The 22,537-nt window shown below is 44.9% G+C and overlaps 1 protein-coding gene across 1 annotated transcript in view; it reads left to right on the top strand.

Moving 5' to 3' along the window:
• The window catches only part of LOC134846731 (uncharacterized), a 361,436-nt gene that overhangs the window by 188,981 nt on the left and 149,918 nt on the right, over nucleotides 1-22,537 (top strand). The window lies entirely within an intron of this gene.

Raw genomic sequence — 22,537 nt, 5'->3', positions numbered from 1 at the left:
GGTAATTTCTGTAGTGCTTGAATATCATCCCACACGTGAGAACTCCTATGAGCTTTCACTGATTTAGTCCAAACTGGCAAAAAATTAAAACACAGACCCTGCGCCATAGTGCTTCCGGCAATTTTTTAAGCGCATATTAGCGTTTGGGAGCCTTTTTTGAAAACCTTGGGCCAGAAACTGCGTTTTTCAGCGCAAGCTCCCCTAATTTCATTATACTTTTGCCTTCGGAAAAATGTAGGCTCAGGGGACCTATAATTAACTTTAGGCGCCAATATATTAATTTTGGGTAATGTCGCGCTAAAAAAAAACAATTTAAGGCTATTTTGGCTTTTTTCAGAGCACTTCGCATACGCAAGCAAAAATATGACCGATAACGCTACTGGAAAAAACTGAATGAGTAAAACTTTGCGTCTACAAAACTTCTTAGTGACTCACGCCAATTATGAGTCTACATAATTGCTAAATGACGCAAGCCAATTATGACGCATTAGCAGTACCAGTTGATTTTAAAAAATTTACCAAATAATATGCCTCAATTTATAGCGGACGCATTTAACCTAGCATACGAAAAAGTTCATTAAAAACATCCGACCCTGCCCAGGTTCGAACCCTCTTACTTCAATGCGGGTCTCCTTCCCTACTTATACGCTACAGATCCATGCTATTTTGAAGCTTACGTGCTATTTGTAATACAATAGTCTGAGTTAATATCCTTATCATTGCCTGTACTTAATATCTGGGTATTGTTCAAAATGTACACTTTCAAAATGAACACATTTTGTCTCAACAATATTTGCGATTTAGGTTGGAAAAAAAGAGAGTTCATACTATCACGTAATCTTCGCTTGTGTAAAGAGAGCTCAGGTAAACAACTTGTTCGACCTGAAAGGTGTCATCAAAATTCGTCCCTTCGTGAAAATCCTAGATCCACCCGCGGTTAATATCAGAAAGCCCCTGTAATATCGTTTCATAAAAAAGTATAAATCCCCTGGCGTTTGCAGGGAATTCGCAGAGGAGGTGTATCACCAAAACTTTTACATCGATTGACTGCAAATGATCTGAACGACCCTCTCTAAAAGTCTATAATTCGAAGTGAAAAAAAATTCAAAGCAACTTTTGAAGCGTTTCGACAAAAACGGCGATTCTCAGCACGATTTCTATCTTTCGCCTATGTTGACTCCTATGAAATTAAAAAAGCATATACACTAGTGGACAAAATTAAGCTCAAATTCTAGATTTACTCTGTAAAATGCCCGTTTTCGATGTACATTTTGGACATTACCTTCGAAATTCAGTAAAATTTTTACATTGACCGAGAGCAAATGATCAGAGCTACTATCTGTGAAAGTATCAATATTTAGTTTCAATGATTTACCATGTAATTCGTGTCTGAAAATGCTAGTTTTCCTCATCTGCACCAAGTTTTTTTACTTCGCGTGAATAAGTAACAAACGTCTGAGTTTAGTAAGAATTTCACACTGATTGTTTCCATTTTCTCACTGAGACTGTTTCACCTTGCATGAACAATTTTTTTTACTCCGCTTATTCAAGAAAGATTTCACTACGATGCAAAACTTCGTGCAGATGAGGAAAACTAGCATTTTCAGACACGGATTACATTGGTAAGTCATTGAAACCAAATATTGATACTTTCACAGATGGTAGCTCTGATCATTTGCTCTCGGTCAATGTTAAAATATCACTGAATTTCGAACGGAATGTTGTCCACAATGTACATTGAAAACCAGCATTTTAGAGTAAAATCCTGAATTTGCGCTTAATTTTGTCCACAAGTGTATTTTAATCGTGCGGTCAATTTACCACAATATGCAATTTACCACAACCCGCCACATGCAATTCACTTCACTGATTATTCGGAAACAGAGAATTTACTTTTCTTTCATGGCAAATACACTAGTTGCCAAAATTAAACGCAATTTTACGTTTTTACTCTCTAAAAAGACCTGAATCTATCAATTTTTGGGATTAGTTACTTCGATATTTACCAAAACTTTTACATCGACCGGCTGCAAATGATCTTAACTACCCTCTCTGAAAGTCTAGATTCTCGATTTGACCTACTTACCAGTTTTTCCAAAATACCAGTTTCACTATTTGTAATAAAATTTTCCAACAGTTGGAAATTTAAAGAAACAAAAAAAGTCGAGGAAAGTTGTCAGAGACTTACAAGGAAAACTGTCAGAGACTTACAAGTAAAGTTGTCACACGGAACTGTAATTTTCTCGTCTAAAATATTTCAACTCGAACGTTCGACTTTCTTTACTCAGCATATTCAAAACAGTGTTCACGCGCATTGAAAACATACTTAGAATGGTGAAATCCGGCATTTTCAGACCCAGAAAAACCTGGTGGGTGCTTTAAATCGAGAATCGGAGAGAATAGTTTCCGAGAGGGTAGTTCAGATCATTTGCAGTCGGTTGATGTAAGGTTTTTGTTTAGTAGAAGTAGCAGTAAAAGATTTAGAGACAGTTCACAAGGGGTCGCACCCAGGTTCAAGTTCATTAGTTTAGTTTTATCTTGTTTGTGATGTTAGTTTCCACATCTGCATATTATTCTCCATGTGCAAAATTTCAATATTTAAGTAAGGTTGTCCAAAAGTATCCTTCCATACCAGTTTGTCGAGGAAGTGGACTGTCCGGGAATTAATTCCCATTCGAAGAGAAGGATTGACTGTTGATATCGAAGGAAAAAGAGTGTACAATACACTCGATACATCAATTAAAGTTGTTTGCGAAAAAAAAATAAGGAAAGTAGTAGTAGAAAAATTTTAGGTTTTTAAAAAAATCAATTAAAAGCGGATAAATAAAATTATTCAAAGTTTTGCGTCATTTCAAAGCCTCAGAAAAAGGCAACAGAATAATTTATCTTTTAGGAAAAGACAACAAAACAACGAGAAAATCAATGTTATTAGTGAATCATCGAATGAAAACTTGCGAGATGAAAAGAAGTCTTTCAGTGAAGCAAAGCGATTCTTGAATATTAATTGTAATTTGTCGTATTCAAGGCGGTAGTTGAACGAAATGCGACGGTGAAGAAGTAGCTACTTTTGCTTATGAAATTTCAAGGTTTTATCACAGCAAAAGGATGAAGTTAATTAGTAGCAAAAATTTCGGACAGACAGATTTAATTGAAAGTTTTCATCCAGTAACAGAAGGTGAAAAAAAAACAGGAAATATTGACCTGATATTGAGCGACTGGCTTTTCACATAACAAAACTAGGTTGCTTTTGTAACAATCTGCAAAAGTGTAACATTCGTCTACTGTAGTCACACATGAGGCTTAAGAAAAATAGGCCCTATAACCATTGGCTCAGGAGTCAGGGACACTATCTCTTGTGTTTTTCCACCTCAAGAACGGTCGGAGCCAATTCAGTTCGCTTGCGACATGAGACTGGAACCCGTTACAGCTTAAAGGCCACTTGTAACATTCGCCCGGAAGATACATATCGACGGATAACAAAACTAAGTCTTAAGACGACTGGCTAGCGTCTAAACAGAGCTTTGCATGTTTTTCACCGTCTCTACCAAGCCAGTACTTTTCGGTGGTCTTTCTTACATCAGGCTGACAAAAACGTTACTGTTCTCCGGCTTCGACCAGAACGCTCAAATTAACTGAATTACATGCAAAATTAGTGAGCTCATGGCTGGGTCTCTGTATCCCCAGACCACGAGGTCACTCCTAAAAACAGGGCTGCTACTTATCATATTACTATTGTTTTTGTTCAGTAGATAAAAATCATCATCTCCATCGAAGATGGATCAACCCTTTCCCCCCAACTCCTAGCACCTCATCCTTGTCAAAACTAATCAAAATATCAGTTAAATTCAAGTCAGGACATGACAGGATGCTAAAATTCAATACAAGTTCATAAAAGTTCCCGTCCCGAGACCCTTCCGGATTCTTGAATCCGGCGAATCAAGCTCCTTAACCTCAGGTTCACGCTAACTCGGAGGGCTGGTTTTTACCCTTCACCGTTGTTCGCAACGGCCTTGCAACTATTGTAACAGCACAATAGTTGCAACTCGGAACGTCCTCTGCTGTTCGGTAGTTCGTTGTTGTTTTTTAGTCTCGATTTTCGTACTGTTCGTAATCGCAGATAAAGTTGTTCTGTTTCTTTCTGCTATTTTAGCCAAAATGGCCGTTTTAACATTTCTCAGAAATGTTACGTCATCACTTCGAAAATTTAAAATTTAGAATTCCAGAATCTTCTAGCCTTCACCGTTTGGCCAATCATTCAAATAACGTCCTTATCCGTTCTAAATCGCCAATCCGGAAGGTTCACTGCTAAAATCCTGAATTCTGCAGAGACTGCATTTTGGCCATTCTGGTCGAATGTCACATACTCCCCGGACAGTCCGGTCAATGTCCTCATTGAATCGCGCAATGTTCTAAATGGTTACAGTGTCATCGAACAGAATTTACAAAATGCACGAAATTACTTTTACCTACGTCACATCGACTCACTGCAGAATATAAATGGCATCATACTACATCACTATAGCCTTCAAATTCTTTCATTAATCTGCACATTGAGGATATGACTTAAGATAAAACATATTTTCTGACTTCCAGTGTCAATATCCCGATTGAAACTTTTTCTCCTAGATTTAAAAGGTGTTGGCTTGCAGGACAGTCCTGCCAACCAACAAGCTAAAATTATCCTACTATGCTCCTTCCCTTCGGAAATCTTGCTTGCCTATTGTCCTGAGTATTAAAACTAAGAAACTTTGTGGTTAGAAAGAACAATGCAACAACCTCCCTCCTCAAGAAGTTACTCAAGTTTTTCATGTCACCACAAAGTTATCAGTCTTCCTAAGTGATTAAAAACAATCATGCAGGCTGGAATATTTAAATATACTCTTCCCTCAAGCCTTTCTAAATAAATAATAAGTGAGTGTCTCTAAAGCCACTTCAACTAAAACCAAAATGCAAATTTATAAATGCAACAATTTCCAAACTCAACTTAAATGTTTCAGTTTTCAATTACAACTTGGTTGCTTGGTTTCTCACTTGAGTTTTTCACACACATAAAACAATTCTGAGTTTTAACTTTTCTTCATCATCCCTTTGTTCTCTTCTTTTTTCGTCGTTTAGAAGTTCTAAAACTTCTAAATTCTTCTAATTTTCCTTCTTTTTGCCTCTTGTTTTCTCGACCATTCATCAATGCTCCATTTCCTCCTCCTGTGACGCTGACTCTGCACTCTCGGTCTCCGTGTCTTGTAGCACGTCATTGACTATCCTGACGCTGTTGGAAGCCGTCCTCCAACACTTCTGCTCTTCCACCCTCTGTTTACAGCAAGGTAGGGGATCCACGTTTGATTCTCTGTTTCTACAGAAGCTGTTGTGGAGACACAACGTCACGTTTCTCTCCAAATCTTCTTTCAGCATCTCTGCCTTCTCATTTCCACTACGCTCGCTCGTCCTGGAAATTCTTTTCACAGCGGTGGTCACTGCATTCCGATGTTTTCGCAAATAACAGATCTTCACTCATGAGCTCTCGCAATGCGTGCTGCTCACACCAGTTCAGTGTACTACCGTCAACTGCCGATATGAGGTTCAGGTGCAACACCGACCTCCTATATGCTTCCACTTTAACGTCAGGGAACGCAAAGGTGACTGCTGGTCCATAGATCACTGTCACGAACTCCGTGACTCCTCTGATCAGCGCCAAGGGATCGATTCTCATAGCTAAGCTCAAATCTGTTAACAGCGGCATGCCTCCAACATGTCGTCTAACATCTTCCTCTCTTTCAATTGTCTCGTCTTCTCCGGTTCCAAAGCGATTTTGCTGCAAGAGATACTGGATAAGAGTGTGTCTCAGGTCTCTTATTTTGTTCCACGAGTCTGTGGATTTCTTCATATCCAGATTCCTCACTCTCTCTTTCATCTGCTCTGGACAACGTGCCAGTTTCATCAGCCCTCCCAAGTTTCCGTGGGTTATTGCGATCAATGTCAGAAGTCCATCTAGTCGCAGGTTCTGTATTCCATCCGTAAGCAGTATCACCGGTCCTTTCACGAAATTCTCCGCTCCAAATGTCACGAACAGGGCTATTAATTCCACTATCGATACTTTCACTACCGCTTGGAGGAATTCCTTTATCAAGTAGTGCGAGACTTTCGGGTAGACTTTTGCCAAGAAGGACGCGGTCCATCCGGCTCCCAACCCTTCTAGCATGCTGTCTGTCCTTTCAAATCCCTCCTGTCCTTTCACTTCCTGGGTCCAGAAGGTTTCCAGAGTAATCTGACACATTCTGTTCACGAACTCAGCTGTCTTTTCTCCGGCATTTTCCGCCAGGTTCACCTCCTTCAACAAGTAGGCGTATATCTTAGTGATCATTACTGGGCCCTGCTGAAAAGCATCTGCACCCAATGCCGCTACTCTCGGATTCAGGTGTAGCCACTGGTTTGCTTCCGGCTTGGTTCTCAGCACCATCGCTTCCAGATGAGCTCTCGTCTCCAGTGAATTCTTTCTTCTCGTGTCTTCACTCGCCACTTCGATTGCTCGGAACCACAAGTCGTTGGACATCGCCGTGATCACTCGATGGTCGTCATCTATTCCTGGTTTCAGTTTGAGTTGCCGACTGAAGTTGGACAGTTCCAACCCCAGCACTTCGTCCAACACCAACATGTGTAACGCGTGGTCCTTGAACCCTCTCATCGCGTTTGAGATATCTGACCATACTGCCGGCAGTTCAGCCTTAAGTGGCCTCAAGTTCTCCATTTCTATCATGCGATTCGGGGCTGATATGATCACATCATATTTTCCCTCCGAAAGTAAGGCTACCATTGCATACACAAATTTCAGTCCATCCGGGAGATATGCATATCCCGGAGACAACGCAAATACTACTCTCAATGTCACTTTGTTGAATGATCCCTCCTTTGTCGCGTCTACCACTTCACCCATTGACTCCAGGATGTCTTTTATCGCGGGCCATACTGCGTTTTCTGCTGTTGCAGGATCTCTGAGCCTGCTCAGAAAACCTCTACTGTGTAGATGGTCATTGATGCCAGCAAACACAATCGTTATCGGGTTCATCTCTGTCTGCCTCTGTACCCCTATAGCCAATGACACTGATTGCAATAGGTCTAGGTCAACGGCGGCCAGCATTATGACGTCCGGCCAAAACAAAGACTTAGAGGTGTACACGAACTCTGAATTCGCTACTACCATGATTTTGGCCTTTCTCATCTCTGCTTTGTCGTAGGCGGCGAAGATGGTCTCATCTTTCTTTATCGCTGTCAATCCGCCATATCTCTGGGCATCACCATCTTGGTTCACTAGTTTTGGGTACACTCTCTCCTTCACATGACCAGGTGGTGTCGTCAATTGCCTAAATATCTTCACGTGTTGTCCAATCGGCGCTCTCGCCGTCAGGAATCTTCCTGGCCTTTCTTCACGATTCCTCTCGTCATGGTTCAATCTCACATCTTGCAACGGTCTTGCATTCACAGGTCCTATTGTGTTGTTGGAGGGCAGTCCCTCCAAGTCGGCAAATCTCAAGGCCGTCGTGGAGCTGAAATTTATGCTAGCGGCTATCAACCAGTCTACGCCGGTTATCGAGTACAATCTGCTGACGGATAGCGTCGCTCCATTCAGCATCCTCCTTGCATCTTCGATGAAGCTCACTCTCTGTAGGTCCAGCTTCATTAGTTCTTCTTTGTATATATGCCAAGGAGACGGTATGGATCGCGACCACATCAGTGAGCCTCTGCTCGGTCTTTCCTCTCGACTGGTACTCGTCGTCTCCGATCTAGTGTCCGATCTAGATGTGCCGGCTACTTCTTCGATTGGTTGGTTGACAGGTCCTATCCTTCTCCTAGGATGAATTGTTCTCCTCATCGGTGCCTCTCCCAACCGATCCTGTACATCTGTTCTTCGACCTGGTTCACTGGAGCTTTGTTGCCGGTAATTTATGGCGGCTGGGACCGTACCCAAGCGTGTTTCCAGGTTAGGAGGCACAAAGGTGGTGATCACCGTATCACTCACCGTTCCCTCTTCCTTCAGCACTCCTGTGTCAAAGAGTTCTGCTTCCAGCTCATCCAACCGTTCTTGGAAGACTCGATTCAACCAAGCTTGTCCTTCGACACTGTCGAAGTGGATGCCATCTGTGGTCAGTCTGGCTTGATCCATGGCTCTCAATTCATGTTCAATGTCCATGAGGATCATTCTTCCGGCATTTCTATTTGCTAGGTTTCTCAAGATGTTGTTCCATCTCATGACTCCCTCGTTGTGCCTTCTTCCTGATACTGTCAGGCTTCTTGTGTTCATTGGCACAGTGCAAACGGTCAGTACCGCGCAACTGAACTTCTGCCAGAGAGTAGTAAACAAACACACCATCATTGCTTCCCACAGTGCTTCTTGCTCATCTGATCCTCTGGAGATGTCATTCGTCCCAACTAAGATCATCACATTGGGTATCTTCCCTGGATTCATCAGCTCCACCATGCGATATAATTGGGCAATCGTCGCGCCTCCAAAGGCCATCACCGTGGTGACCCATGAGGTCCTCAAATTCGACAGCACTCTGACTAAGCTGTCTCCCAATATCAGGTGAGATGTCCCAAGTGGTGGTTGCTGCAGGTTCACAGCCGGGCTCCAGGTAGCTCGATTGAAGCAGGCTCTCGGATCTGTCTCCGGAACTCCCGTGAAATTATACTTTAATTGATTATTCTTCTGCACGTCCATTACACGAGACACTTTCTTCGCTGGCATCTTCCTTACTTTTCTCTCTGTGATCTTCGAACTCCCCCTGAGTGGCGTCACGTCACTTATCCCTTGTCTGATTATTGTCTGGGAGAGTTGTACTCTGCCCGTATCGTCAATCGTTCCATAGGGTGCTGTCACCCCGGAACCTGGTGCATTCTTGTTAGCGACCAATCGTCCAGCGGTCTCTATCAGTTTTCTCACTGTCTGTTCTACGACGGGATCACCCAAGGTGTCACTAGGATCCGGGATTGTTACTCGGTTCGTCTCTGCTGGAAGCCGTGTCTCCGTTGTTTGACTCATTTCTCGAGGTGTCAAGAGCTCCATCGGGGACTGCCCACGAGGAATATCCCTTGCAGGTATCACTTTCTCCACGGCCGTTGTCAACGCCCTCTGTTCCGATCGCTCTTTGTATTCCTGCCTTAAGCGTTCGATCTCTTGACCCTGCTTTTTGTTGCAGTCTTCAAACCACTTTCTCCACATGTCCCGGTCTTCCTCCATCGCCAGCATGGTCTTCGTCATATCGTTTAACTCCTTCTTCGTACTTCTCAACTGATCGTTCATCTCGTCCAGATCTTGTATGGTTTGGTTCGTCTGAACCTTCTGTGTTACTTTCGCCCCTTTTGGTGGCACAGCTGCTCTCAGTGGTGAACCAGACGAGGTCGCCTCGCTGTTCATCTCCCGATGCATTCTCGTCAGCCCAGGTTTGGGCTTGGAGGGCATTGGCATCTCACCTGGTTGGTAAGTCCTAGAACTTCCCAACCCAGGCTCATTCGCCAAGTCACTCCCTGAGAGAGCCCCGTTTCTCCACCTCATCACTCTCATGTTCGGGCGGTCTTCCTGGTTCGTGAATTTTCGGTCTTAACTAGGTTAAAAAACTATTCACGGTAATCCGGAAGGCTTCCGCTTTCCGAACTACCCTTCCGCCCCGGCAGTTTAGGCCTATTAAGGGCGTTAATGTGAGCATCCGCTCGGCGCGGAGTGCTCGTTAACGGTTCCGCCGGTCATGATGTTATGAAAGAATAACACCCAGGAGCGCCATAAAAACATACATGTAACATTCGCCCGGAAGATACATATCGACGGATAACAAAACTAAGTCTTAAGACGACTGGCTAGCGTCTAAACAGAGCTTTGCATGTTTTTCACCGTCTCTACCAAGCCAGTACTTTTCGGTGGTCTTTCTTACATCAGGCTGACAAAAACGTTACTGTTCTCCGGCTTCGACCAGAACGCTCAAATTAACTGAATTACATGCAAAATTAGTGAGCTCATGGCTGGGTCTCTGTATCCCCAGACCACGAGGTCACTCCTAAAAACAGGGCTGCTACTTATCATATTACTATTGTTTTTGTTCAGTAGATAAAAATCATCATCTCCATCGAAGATGGATCAACCCTTTCCCCCCAACTCCTAGCACCTCATCCTTGTCAAAACTAATCAAAATATCAGTTAAATTCAAGTCAGGACATGACAGGATGCTAAAATTCAATACAAGTTCATAAAAGTTCCCGTCCCGAGACCCTTCCGGATTCTTGAATCCGGCGAATCAAGCTCCTTAACCTCAGGTTCACGCTAACTCGGAGGGCTGGTTTTTACCCTTCACCGTTGTTCGCAACGGCCTTGCAACTATTGTAACAGCACAATAGTTGCAACTCGGAACGTCCTCTGCTGTTCGGTAGTTCGTTGTTGTTTTTTAGTCTCGATTTTCGTACTGTTCGTAATCGCAGATAAAGTTGTTCTGTTTCTTTCTGCTATTTTAGCCAAAATGGCCGTTTTAACATTTCTCAGAAATGTTACGTCATCACTTCGAAAATTTAAAATTTAGAATTCCAGAATCTTCTAGCCTTCACCGTTTGGCCAATCATTCAAATAACGTCCTTATCCGTTCTAAATCGCCAATCCGGAAGGTTCACTGCTAAAATCCTGAATTCTGCAGAGACTGCATTTTGGCCATTCTGGTCGAATGTCACATACTCCCCGGACAGTCCGGTCAATGTCCTCATTGAATCGCGCAATGTTCTAAATGGTTACAGTGTCATCGAACAGAATTTACAAAATGCACGAAATTACTTTTACCTACGTCACATCGACTCACTGCAGAATATAAATGGCATCATACTACATCACTATAGCCTTCAAATTCTTTCATTAATCTGCACATTGAGGATATGACTTAAGATAAAACATATTTTCTGACTTCCAGTGTCAATATCCCGATTGAAACTTTTTCTCCTAGATTTAAAAGGTGTTGGCTTGCAGGACAGTCCTGCCAACCAACAAGCTAAAATTATCCTACTATGCTCCTTCCCTTCGGAAATCTTGCTTGCCTATTGTCCTGAGTATTAAAACTAAGAAACTTTGTGGTTAGAAAGAACAATGCAACAACCTCCCTCCTCAAGAAGTTACTCAAGTTTTTCATGTCACCACAAAGTTATCAGTCTTCCTAAGTGATTAAAAACAATCATGCAGGCTGGAATATTTAAATATACTCTTCCCTCAAGCCTTTCTAAATAAATAATAAGTGAGTGTCTCTAAAGCCACTTCAACTAAAACCAAAATGCAAATTTATAAATGCAACAATTTCCAAACTCAACTTAAATGTTTCAGTTTTCAATTACAACTTGGTTGCTTGGTTTCTCACTTGAGTTTTTCACACACATAAAACAATTCTGAGTTTTAACTTTTCTTCATCATCCCTTTGTTCTCTTCTTTTTTCGTCGTTTAGAAGTTCTAAAACTTCTAAATTCTTCTAATTTTCCTTCTTTTTGCCTCTTGTTTTCTCGACCATTCATCAATGCTCCATTTCCTCCTCCTGTGACGCTGACTCTGCACTCTCGGTCTCCGTGTCTTGTAGCACGTCATTGACTATCCTGACGCTGTTGGAAGCCGTCCTCCAACACTTCTGCTCTTCCACCCTCTGCCTTGTGATACGCTGCTGTGAGACGAGGCACTCTGGTCATTTCGCCATTCGTTTTGTCATAGGGCCTCAGATTCCAAAGCTTTGGAAACACCTCGATGTGCCCTCTTTCTACTTCTCCCATGCGGTCACAGAAGTGATCGTCAAAATTGATGACTGTCATCTCTGGCTCCGATATTTTCGCAAATAACAGATCTTCACTCATGAGCTCTCGCAATGCGTGCTGCTCACACCAGTTCAGTGTACTACCGTCCACTGCCGATATGAGGTTCAGGTGCAACACCGACCTCCTATATGCTTCCACTTTAACGTCAGGGAACGCAAAGGTGACTGCTGGTCCATAGATCACTGTCACGAACTCCGTGACTCCTCTGATCAGTGCCAAGGGATCGATTCTCATAGCTAAGCTCAAATCTGTTAACAGCGGCATGCCTCCAACATGTCGTCTAACATCTTCCTCTCTTTCAATTGTCTCGTATTCTCCGGTTCCAAAGCGATTTTGCTGCAAGAGATACTGGATAAGAGTGTGTCTCAGGTCTCTTATTTTGTTCCACGAGTCTGTGGATTTCTTCATATCCAGATTCCTCACTCTCTCTTTCATCTGCTCTGGACAACGTGCCAGTTTCATCAGTCCTCCCAAGTTTCCGTGGGTTATTGCGATCAATGTCAGAAGTCCATCTAGTCGCAGGTTCTGTATTCCATCCGTAAGCAGTATCACCGGTCCTTTCACGAAATTCTCCGCTCCAAATGTCACAAACAGGGCTATTAATTCCACTATCGATACTTTCACTACCGCTTGGAGGAATTCCTTTATCAAGTAGTGCGAGACTTTCGGGTAGACTTTTGCCAAGAAGGACGCGGTCCATCCGGCTCCCAACCCTTCTAGCATGCTGTCTGTCCTTTCAAATCCCTCCTGTCCTTTCACTTCCTGGGTCCAGAAGGTTTCCAGAGTAATCTGACACACTCTGTTCACGAACTCAGCTGTCTTTTCTCCGGCATTTTCCGCCAGGTTCACCTCCTTCAACAAGTAGGCGTGTATCTTAGTGATCATTACTGGGCCTTGCTGAAAAGCATCTGCACCCAATGCCGCTACTCTCGGATTCAGGTGTAGCCACTGGTTTGCTTCCGGCTTGGTTCTCAGCACCATCGCTTCCAGATGAGCTCTCGTCTCCAGTGAATTCTTTCTTCTCGTGTCTTCACTCGCCACTTCCAATGCTCGGAACCACAAGTCGTTGGACATCGCCGTGATCACTCGATGATCGTCATCTATTCCTGGTTTCAGTTTGAGTTGCCGACTGAAGTTGGACAGTTCCAACCCCAGCACTTCGTCCAACACCAACATGTGTAACGCGTGGTCCTTGAACCCTCTCATCGCGTTTGAGATATCTGACCATACTGCCGGCAGTTCAGCCTTAAGTGGCCTCAAGTTCTCCATTTCTATCATGCGATTCGGGGCTGATATGATCACATCATATTTTCCCTCCGAAAGTAAGGCTACCATTGCATACACAAATTTCAGTCCATCCGGGAGATATGCATATCCCGGAGACAACGCAAATACTACTCTCAACGTCACTTTATTGAATGATCCCTCCTTTGTCGCGTCTACCACTTCACCCATTGACTCCAGGATGTCTTTTATCGCTGGCCATACTGCGTTTTCTGCTGTTGCAGGATCTCTGAGCCTGCTCAGAAAACCTCTACTGTGTAGATGGTCATTGATGCCAGCAAACACAATCGTTATCGGGTTCATTTCTGTCTGCCTTTGTACCCCTATAGCCAATGACACTGATTGCAATAGGTCTAGGTCAACTGCGGCCAGCATTATGACGTCCGGCCAAAACAAAGACTTGGAGGTGTACACGAACTCTGAATTCGCTACTACCATGATTTTGGCCTTTCTCATCTCTGCTTTGTCGTAGGCGGCGAAGATGGTCTCATCTTTCTTTATCGCTGTCAATCCGCCATATCTCTGGGCATCACCATCTTGGTTCACTAGTTTTGGATACACTCTCTCCTTCACATGACCAGGTGGTGTCGTCAATTGCCTAAATATCTTCACGTGTTGTCCAATCGGCGCTCTCGCCGTCAGGAATCTTCCTGGCCTTTCTTCACGATTCCTCTCATCATGGTTCAATCTCACATCTTGCAACGGTCTTGCATTCACAGGTCCTATTGTGTTGTTGGAGGGCAGTCCCCCCAAGTCGGCAAATCTCAAGGCCGTCGTGGAGCTGAAATTTATGCTAGCGGCTATCAACCAGTCTACGCCGGTTATCGAGTACAATCTGCTGACGGATAGCGTCGCTCCATTCAGCATCCTCCTTGCATCTTCGATGAAGCTCACTCTCTGTAGGTCCAGCTTCATTAGTTCTTCTTTGTATATATGCCAAGGAGACGGTATGGATCGCGACCACATCAATGAGCCTCTGCTCGGTCTTTCCTCTCGACTGGTACTCGTCGTCTCCGATCTAGTGTCCGATCTAGATGTGCCGGCTACTTCTTCGATTGGTTGGTTGACAGGTCCTATCCTTCTCCTAGGATGAATTGTTCTCCTCATCGGTGCCTCTCCCAACCGATCCTGTACATCTGTTCTTCGACCTGGTTCACTGGAGCTTTGTTGCCGGTAATTTATGGCGGCTGGGACCGTACCCAAGTGTGTTTCCAGGTTAGGAGGCACAAAGGTGGTGATCACCGTATCACTCACCGTTCCCTCTTCCTTCAGCACTCCTGTGTCAAAGAGTTCTGCTTCCAGCTCATCCAACCGTTCTTGGAAGACTCGATTCAACCAAGCTTGTCCTTCGACACTGTCGAAGTGGATGCCATCCGTGGTCAGTCTGGCTTGATCCATGGCTCTCAATTCATGTTCAATGTCCATGAGTATCATTCTTCCGGCATTTCTATTTGCTAGGTTTCTCAAGATGTTGTTCCATCTCATGACTCCCTCGTTGTGCCTTCTTCCTGATACTGTCAGGCTTCTTGTGTTCATTGGCACCGTGCAAACGGTCAAAACCGCGCAACTGAACTTCTGCCAGAGAGTAGTATACAAACACACCATCATTGCTTCCCACAGTGCTTCTTGCTCATCTGATCCTCTGGAGATGTCATTCGTCCCAACTAAGATCATCACATTGGGTATCTTCCCTGGATTCATCAGCTCCACCATGCGATATAATTGGGCAATCGTCGCGCCTCCAAAGGCCATCACCGTGGTGACCCATGAGGTCCTCAAATTCGACAGCACTCTGACTAAGCTGTCTCCCAATATCAGGTGAGATGTCCCAAGTGGTGGTTGCTGCAGGTTCACAGCCGGGCTCCAGGTAGCTCGATTGAAGCAGGCTCTCGGATCTGTCTCCGGAACTCCCGTGAAACTATACTTCAATTGATTATTCTTCTGCACGTCTATTACACGAGACACTTTCTTCGCTGGCATCTTCCTTACTTTCCTCTCTGGGATTCTCGAGTTCCCCATGAGTGGTGTCACGTTACTCATCCTTTGTCTGATTACTGTCTGGGAGAGTTGTACTCTGCCCGTATCGTCAATCGTTCCATAGGGTGCAGTCACCCCGGAACCTGGTGCATTCTTGTTAGCGACCAATCGTCCAGCGGTCTCTATCAGTTTTCTCACTGTCTGTTCTACGACGGGATCACCCAAGGTGTCACTAGGATCCGGGATTGTTACTCGGTGCGTCTCTGCTGGAAGCCGTGTCTCCGTTGTTTGACTCATTTCTCGAGGTGTCAAGAGCTCCATCGGGGACTGCCCACGAGGAATATCCCTTGCAGGTATCACTTTCTCAATGGACGTCGTCAACGCCACCTGCTCCGATCGCTCTTTGTATTCCTGCCTTAAGCGTTCGATCTCTTGACCCTGCTTTTTGTTGCAGTCTTCAAACAACTTTCTCCACATGTCCCGGTCTTCCTCCATCGCCAGCATGGTCTTCGTCATATCGTTTAACTCCTTCTTCGTACTTCTCAACTGATCGTTCATCTCGTCCAGATCTTGTATGGTTTGGTTCGTCTGAACCTTCTGTGTTACTTTCGCCCCTTTTGGTGGCACAGCTGCTCTCAGTGGTGAACCAGACGAGGTCGCCTCGCTGTTCATCTCCCGATGCATTCTCGTCAGCCCAGGTTTGGGCTTGGAGGGCATTGGCATCTCACCTGGTTGGTAAGTCCTAGAACTTCCCAACCCAGGCTCATTCGCCAAGTCACTCCCTGAGAGAGCCCCGTTTCTCCACCTCATCACTCTCATGTTCGGGCGGTCTAGTACTCCTCTTTCTCCATATGCTGCCATCAACAGGACTTCCGTGGGGCGGTCCCCACGGTTGTCGTGCCCCAAGATGTTAATCAGGGCGGTCAGCAACATGACCACCTCTGGGTCCTCCAGAGCGAAGTCTCGTTCGATCAGCCGACGATAGATCGCATCTACCATCGGTCCTACATATGCCTCTGCCAGGTCCATCAATTCATCCAGGTTGAAATTGTCCATACTGTTCTTTCCAAGTTTGATTTGATTTCGATTTCAAGTTTTGACTCAAGTGAGCAATTAAATGATCAATCAGGATCTAGAAAAGAAATCACGAATGTCACACTTGTCAATTTCACCTTAACATACATCGTTAAAATTTGCTTAAAGACAGTTCAGATAAAAAGATATTTATCCTAAAATTTATTAAAATCAATTGGTCTCTAAAATTTTGGAATTCGACCTAAGATTGGACAGTCCAAACTTTGGATCTATTCCCAAGATCGTCATTTAGTTGTTCATGGTCACTAACCCCTACTTACCCATGATCTTAATAACCTAACACATAACATAACATAACGCACCTCTCACATATTACACACAACTTAGTCTTTGGCCTAACACCCTCTCGCACATCACTCAGCCTATACTTAAGTAATATTTCTTATGTAGATACACTTGTATGCTCGTATCAGAGAATATCACGTGTACAAGCGCGTACAATTCCCGAGGATGCAGTCTTCCTCTATTTGGATCGTACACTGGAAGCGAAAGCTCCTTCACGTCCATTTCCACAAGGAAGTCCCTCAGCCTCGTCAAAGACAAGACTAGGTTTTCTGGGTCCACGTGCTGCTTCTCTGTCGCCCTCGTTACCAAGAAGCATAAGTACTTTCCCGGTTTCTGCGACACCGCCGGGGGTAAGGCTGCTACGCCCCCTATCCCTGGTCTTTTCTTCCAAAGGAATTCCACGTTTTTATATTCCCTCTTAAAATCTGCCGCTAGCGCCGTCCTAAAACTCATGTCTGCGGTGATAGCTACCGCACATGTTCTGTTTGTGAGTATGAAATCACTGTCTGTTAGTATTATGTTACTAGAATATTCATTTGGTAAATTAAAATATGACTCAACTACCCTGCCTATGTCAGGTTTCTTAGGTTCTTCACCTGTTTCTGCTTCTAAGTTTCCTGTTTCTCTTGCTATTCTCAATTTTTTTATTATCAAGTTTTCAGTGTGGGTAAGTCCTACCCCCACTCCCCGGACAAAAATATCCATCGGCGTCCCCGTCGATCGCATACCGGGTATTAAGTCAAGATTAGAAGCTGGAATGAGAAGTTGTCCTTCCTGGGCAGCCCAGGAAGGATCATCTCGTTCGGTCTTAATGTATTTCGCGCTTTCGCGATCTACGTCTTGAATCGTAACGCTGGTCTTTTCAGGGTCTGATGTCATTTCGTTCAGCCACTCTAAGACACGCAGGTTCGTCAGGTCTTGTTCATTTGACTGCTGTTGCTCATCGTCGAACTCCACCTCGGGTTTCAACCAGTCGTCAACCCACTCATCGTTGTGATCATCGACTATGTCAATGTCCTGTGACACTGTTATTTCCTCTAAACCCACTACTTCCTCCACTATTTTCTTTAGATCTATCCTATCCACTACAAAGTCGTCACCGTAAGGATTGTATTTCTTTCTTAGTCTCGTCCCGTCTTTCTGACGAGTCTGCATCGTGAACGGAAGATCTGGTTCCATGTTCTTGGGAACCTCTGTCTGTTCGGAATCCTGCCAATCTTCCTCTGCGTAGGGCAAGGTTTCATCGTCCGCTTCGATCTGTTCGTTTGGATCCAGGTCCAATGGTGTATCCGTACCTTCCTCTACGACTTCGTTTCCATCGTTCTTCTCCCTGGTGCCTTTTTCATTGACCTCACAAGCAGGATCCATCATTAGATAATCCCCTTCTTCCATGTCTGCAGGTATACACCAGTCTTCTGTCGATGGATTGTGTGGCTTGATGTTCTCGTAGTGGGCGGCTCGGCCAGTACTCAGTCTATAAAAGCGTCCCTCTTGGTGCACCTCTGTAATCATGAAGGGTCCCCTCCACTTCTTCAGAAGCTTTTTTGTCCCTTTCGGTGGTATAACGTTCTGAAATACCCATACGTAGTCTCCCACCGAGTAAGCCTTTGCACCAGCTGCTTTCTTGTCGAATCTTTTCCTCTGCCTTGCCTGTGCCTGCTGAGTGTTTCGTCTACACAAGTCGTTCAACTCCTGTTGGCGTCTGATCACATCCCTCACGTAGACCTGTGGGGATGTTTTCTTTCCCTCATACTCTGGGTAGAAGAATGTCAAGGGTAAAGACTTCTCGTGTCCCGTCAGCATCATGTGTGGACTGACTCCAGTGGTGGAGTGTTGCGTGCTATTATAAGCTCCCATCACCTGTGGAAGGTATCTGTCCCAATCGGTCATGTACCTGGAACAATATACCCTCAGCATCGACACTAACGTCCTATTCTGTCTTTCTACTAAGCCATTCGTCTGAGGGTGGTATGTCGTGGAGTGAGCCTGAGCGACTTGTGACCGTCTCATAAGCTCTTTCGTAAGCTCGCCTACGAAAGCCGTTCCATTGTCCGATTGAAACGTCATTGGACATCCGTGTCTTGCTATCCACGTATTGATCAGGTGGTCGCATGTCTCTTCCGCCGAGGCAGTTATGCAGGGCACGGCCTCTGCATACTTCGTGAAGTGATCTATCATGACCAAGACTTGGTTGTAACCGCTGTCTGTCATGCATATCTTCTGGTGATCTATCTGCACCACCTCGTTGAATTCAGACGACTCAATTGATTGTAAAGGAAATCGCAACTTCCTAGGATCCTTGACCTGTTGGCATGACAGACATGCTGTCACCCATTTCTCGCATGCCTTTTTCATCCCAGGCCACTCAAAGCGCTTCAGGATCCTCTGATACACTTTGTCGATCCCTTGATGGCCCATCTGATCATGCGACCTGAATAATAGTTCTGTCTGATAGAGTTGCGGCAACACTATCGCGTTATATTTGTATAAGACCTTGTCTTCTCCTCTTCTCCTGCAAGCCACGATCCCGTCCTTGTTCAGATATAATCTCCCCTCCTTCTGCATGAAGTATTGTCTCAGGATCCTATAGCTGTCTTCTTCCAGGTCACCTTTGTCAGGTGCACCGTTTTCTATCCACCTTTTTAGGTTGCTTGTCATGCGATCATTTCTCTGCGCCCTTAGAAGGTCCGAGAGTCTGTATCTCGCCTTCAAGTACGTCTTCATGACTCTCATCTGACTGTTCAGCTCGTTGGGCTGATGTGTGTCTTCTTCCATCTTAACGCACCAAATCTTCGCCAACGGTTGTGTTTCTTGTTGAAACGGCTGAAGATCAGCCCTGACTACCTCTTTCTGCGGCAACAGGCTTATCGAACGTTTCGATACCGCTATCGTTTCTAAGTCATCCGCTGCGTTGTCAAAGACTCTTTCGCTTGGTATTAGGTAGCGATCACTGTCAGGATCCTGGTACACCTCTCTGTCCAGGTTTCTCGCCCGAGTTTCCACTAGTAGCGTGTGTATCGCCAGTTCTGACAGTTCTGATCCCGAGGTCGAATCCCTGTCTGAATAGGTGTTCATTCTCGAGCTTTCTGACTTATCATCCGTCGAAGGTGTTGTGCTGGAGACTGCACGCTCTTCCAGATCATGTCCGTATTTCCTTCGCATCCATCTGAACTCCCCGGACAAAACTTTGTTCTCTAGGTCCTGTTTCTCATCAGGAATTTTCTCGTCTATCTCGGACTCCCCGGACAAATTTCCTTGTCCCGGGTGTTGATCTTGTGATCGCTGGTTTTTCTCCTTATCCTTCTCCCCGGACAAATAGTCTTGCAGCAGATTTTGTTTTACAACTCCACCCTCTTTATCCCGGTCTACAAAGGTGACAGTTTTCTTTTGCTTGCCGCTCTCCCGTCCTTTCTGTCCGTAAGAAGTACTGGTTAAAATCTCTTGGGGTATTGAGGATACTAGTTGCTGAACTATTGTCCTACAATCCCTCTTGTTCTCTTCGTGCTGTTGTCTGGACGGCATGATCTTCACTTTCTCACTGACTGTTAGCGATGCCACTGTTGCTGTCCACTCGGGGTCATCTCTGGTCACTTCTCTTTCTAACAATCCACCCAGTATCCGCATCACTTGTGGTGTGACATGCACCGTTTTATCCAATAATGAGAGGCTGTTTATATTCATGCGAGAGAGTTCCTGCTGTACCAGGTTCGAGCGCAGCAACAAATCCAAGGGGACCGGGTCCTCCCTTGACAGGATCTTTATCTCGGCTGCTTTCTCTACAGGTAACTCAGGATGCCCCGGAATTGGATGTCCAGACTTATCCAACCATCTCGTTAAGGGAAGCGCTTCATAAGTTTCTTGGTCCAGAAACGAGAATCCCTCCTTTACTTCCGCCTGATTGGCCTGCTTCTGCTCCAATCTTTCATAGAACTCAGTTTTCTTGCTGAGACTGTCAGCATTCTGATGTTTATCACGCATCCTATGTTCGATTATCATATGGTAGCCATCCAATCTGACTATCCATCTACCAATATAACTCTGATCCATCGAGTAGGTCTTCAACCAGGATAACGCTCTGTTGTCCACGCGTAACTTGAAGGGAGCGCTCCCCAAGTATGCACGGTACTTTTCCACGAAGGTGACTACTGCAAACATTTCTGCTTTCGGTGCGCCATATTTCATCTCTGTGTCACTCAAGACCTTGCTGCCGTATGCAATGGGACGGAGGACTGTTCTTCCGTTCCATTCTTGCTCTTGATGCAATATTCCTGAGATGGCCACCACCGATGCGTCTGTGTCAAGAACATACATGCCCTTTTCTGTAGGCATGCCCAGCACTGGCGCTTCGCACAGTTCCCGCTTTATGTTCTCGAAAGCAACTTGTGCCTCATCGTTCCATTCGAACTTTTTCCCTTTGTTGCGCATCAGCTTCTGCATCGGGTACACCTTGTCCGCGTATCCTTTTATGAATTCTCGGTAGTAATTGGCAAACCCTAGGAAGCTCATGAGCTGTGTGTCCGTTCTAGGAGCTTTCCATGTCAGCACAGCCTCTACTGCTTCTGGATCTGGCCTCACACCATGCCGGTCCACCATTCTTCCCAGGTACTTGATCGAATCCCTAAGGATTTCACATTTCGATGGTTTGCATTTCAAGCCTGCTCTTTTCATACATCCGAAGACCTCATCGAGTCGATCAATGTGATCCTCCAGGGTTGGTGTCGCTATGACTACGTCATCCACGTAGCACATCAAGAGATTCCCGTACTTTTTGGTCACTCCTGTCAAAGCCTGAGCCATCAGCCTTTGAAAGGTTGCTGTTGCATTGCACAAGCCGAAGGGCATCCTCTTCCACTGGTACAACCCCAATTCGCACGCGAATCCGGTTTTCTCCCTGTCCTTCTTTCGCAGAGGAACCTGCCAGAAGGCAGAACCCAAGTCCAATGTGGTGAAGAACTTTGCATCACCAAGTTTGGATAGGCTCTCGTCTATTCGTGGTATCGGGTACGCATCTTTAATCGTTACCGCGTTCAAGTAACGAAAGTCGCAACAAAATCTAAGCTGCCCCCCTTTCTTTTTCGCCATTACTACTCCGCAAGCCCATGGTGATTTCGAGGGTTCTATCATGTCGTATTCAAGCAACATTTCTATTTCCGCTCGGCACGCTTCCGATTTATGTGGCGTCATTCGCCTTGCGCCTTCCCTATGGGGAACGGCGCCCTCTTCTAGTTCGATTTCGTGTTCGACGAAATTACAGCAACCGATGTACGCCTTATGTTTTGGAAATACTTCGGCGTTCCGATCTAGGAGGTCCCGCAATTTTTCAAAATCTCCCTCACCTATTTTTCCTTTTAAATGTTCTATTTCTGGCAAAACCGGTTTGTCAGAATCTAGTTCATATGACGAGGGGCGTTCCGGAAAATTCGAGCAGCTTGATAAGCCGTCGTCCGTTTCGGATTTCATTGAAAACAATTTACGAATAGATTTTAATTCATTAATTCTCTTTAAGATTTTATCTTTATTTGCATGATAAGGACAGTCTTTCACACTATATTTCTTCAAGTTTTGTGTCTCTTCATAGTCGGTCCTCATCGGCAATGCGTAACCAAGCTTCTTTCCACGCTGGATTGAAACCGTGGTGTCCAGTGTGTTCAACAACACACTGACACACAGTCCGTTTCGCGTTACCGAGAAGCTCCGGCCTAAAATCACCGAACTCTGACTATTTGGATTCGGTACTAAGCAAACCTGTTTGCTATCACTTAACGAATTTAAATTTCTCATTCTAAAAATTGCTACTACAGCTTGTCCTGGTTGTAACTTTACTTTTCTACCCAAAAAAACTGGTACCTTATTTTCATCTGTTATTATCCTATTAATTGGTCTCTTAACATACTTTCGGTCCGGGTTTCTAATCCGTATTAGACCGTTGTTCAAGTCAATCATCACGTCAAAGTTCCTGACAAAATCTCTGCCCAAGATGAATTGGTCGGCGTCGTCCAGATTCTCTACCACCAAGAAGCTCATCCAAAGGTTCCGTCCTCCCATGTGAAGGACCGTCACCGGTGTTCTTCCGGCTACGTAG

The sequence above is a fragment of the Symsagittifera roscoffensis genome, chromosome 5 (genome assembly GCF_963678635.1).
Source record: "Symsagittifera roscoffensis chromosome 5, txSymRosc1.1, whole genome shotgun sequence".
NCBI lineage: Eukaryota > Metazoa > Xenacoelomorpha > Acoela > Convolutidae > Symsagittifera > Symsagittifera roscoffensis.
The sequence above is the reverse complement of the archived record's forward strand: the minus strand, read 5'-3'. Positions and strand labels throughout refer to the sequence as shown.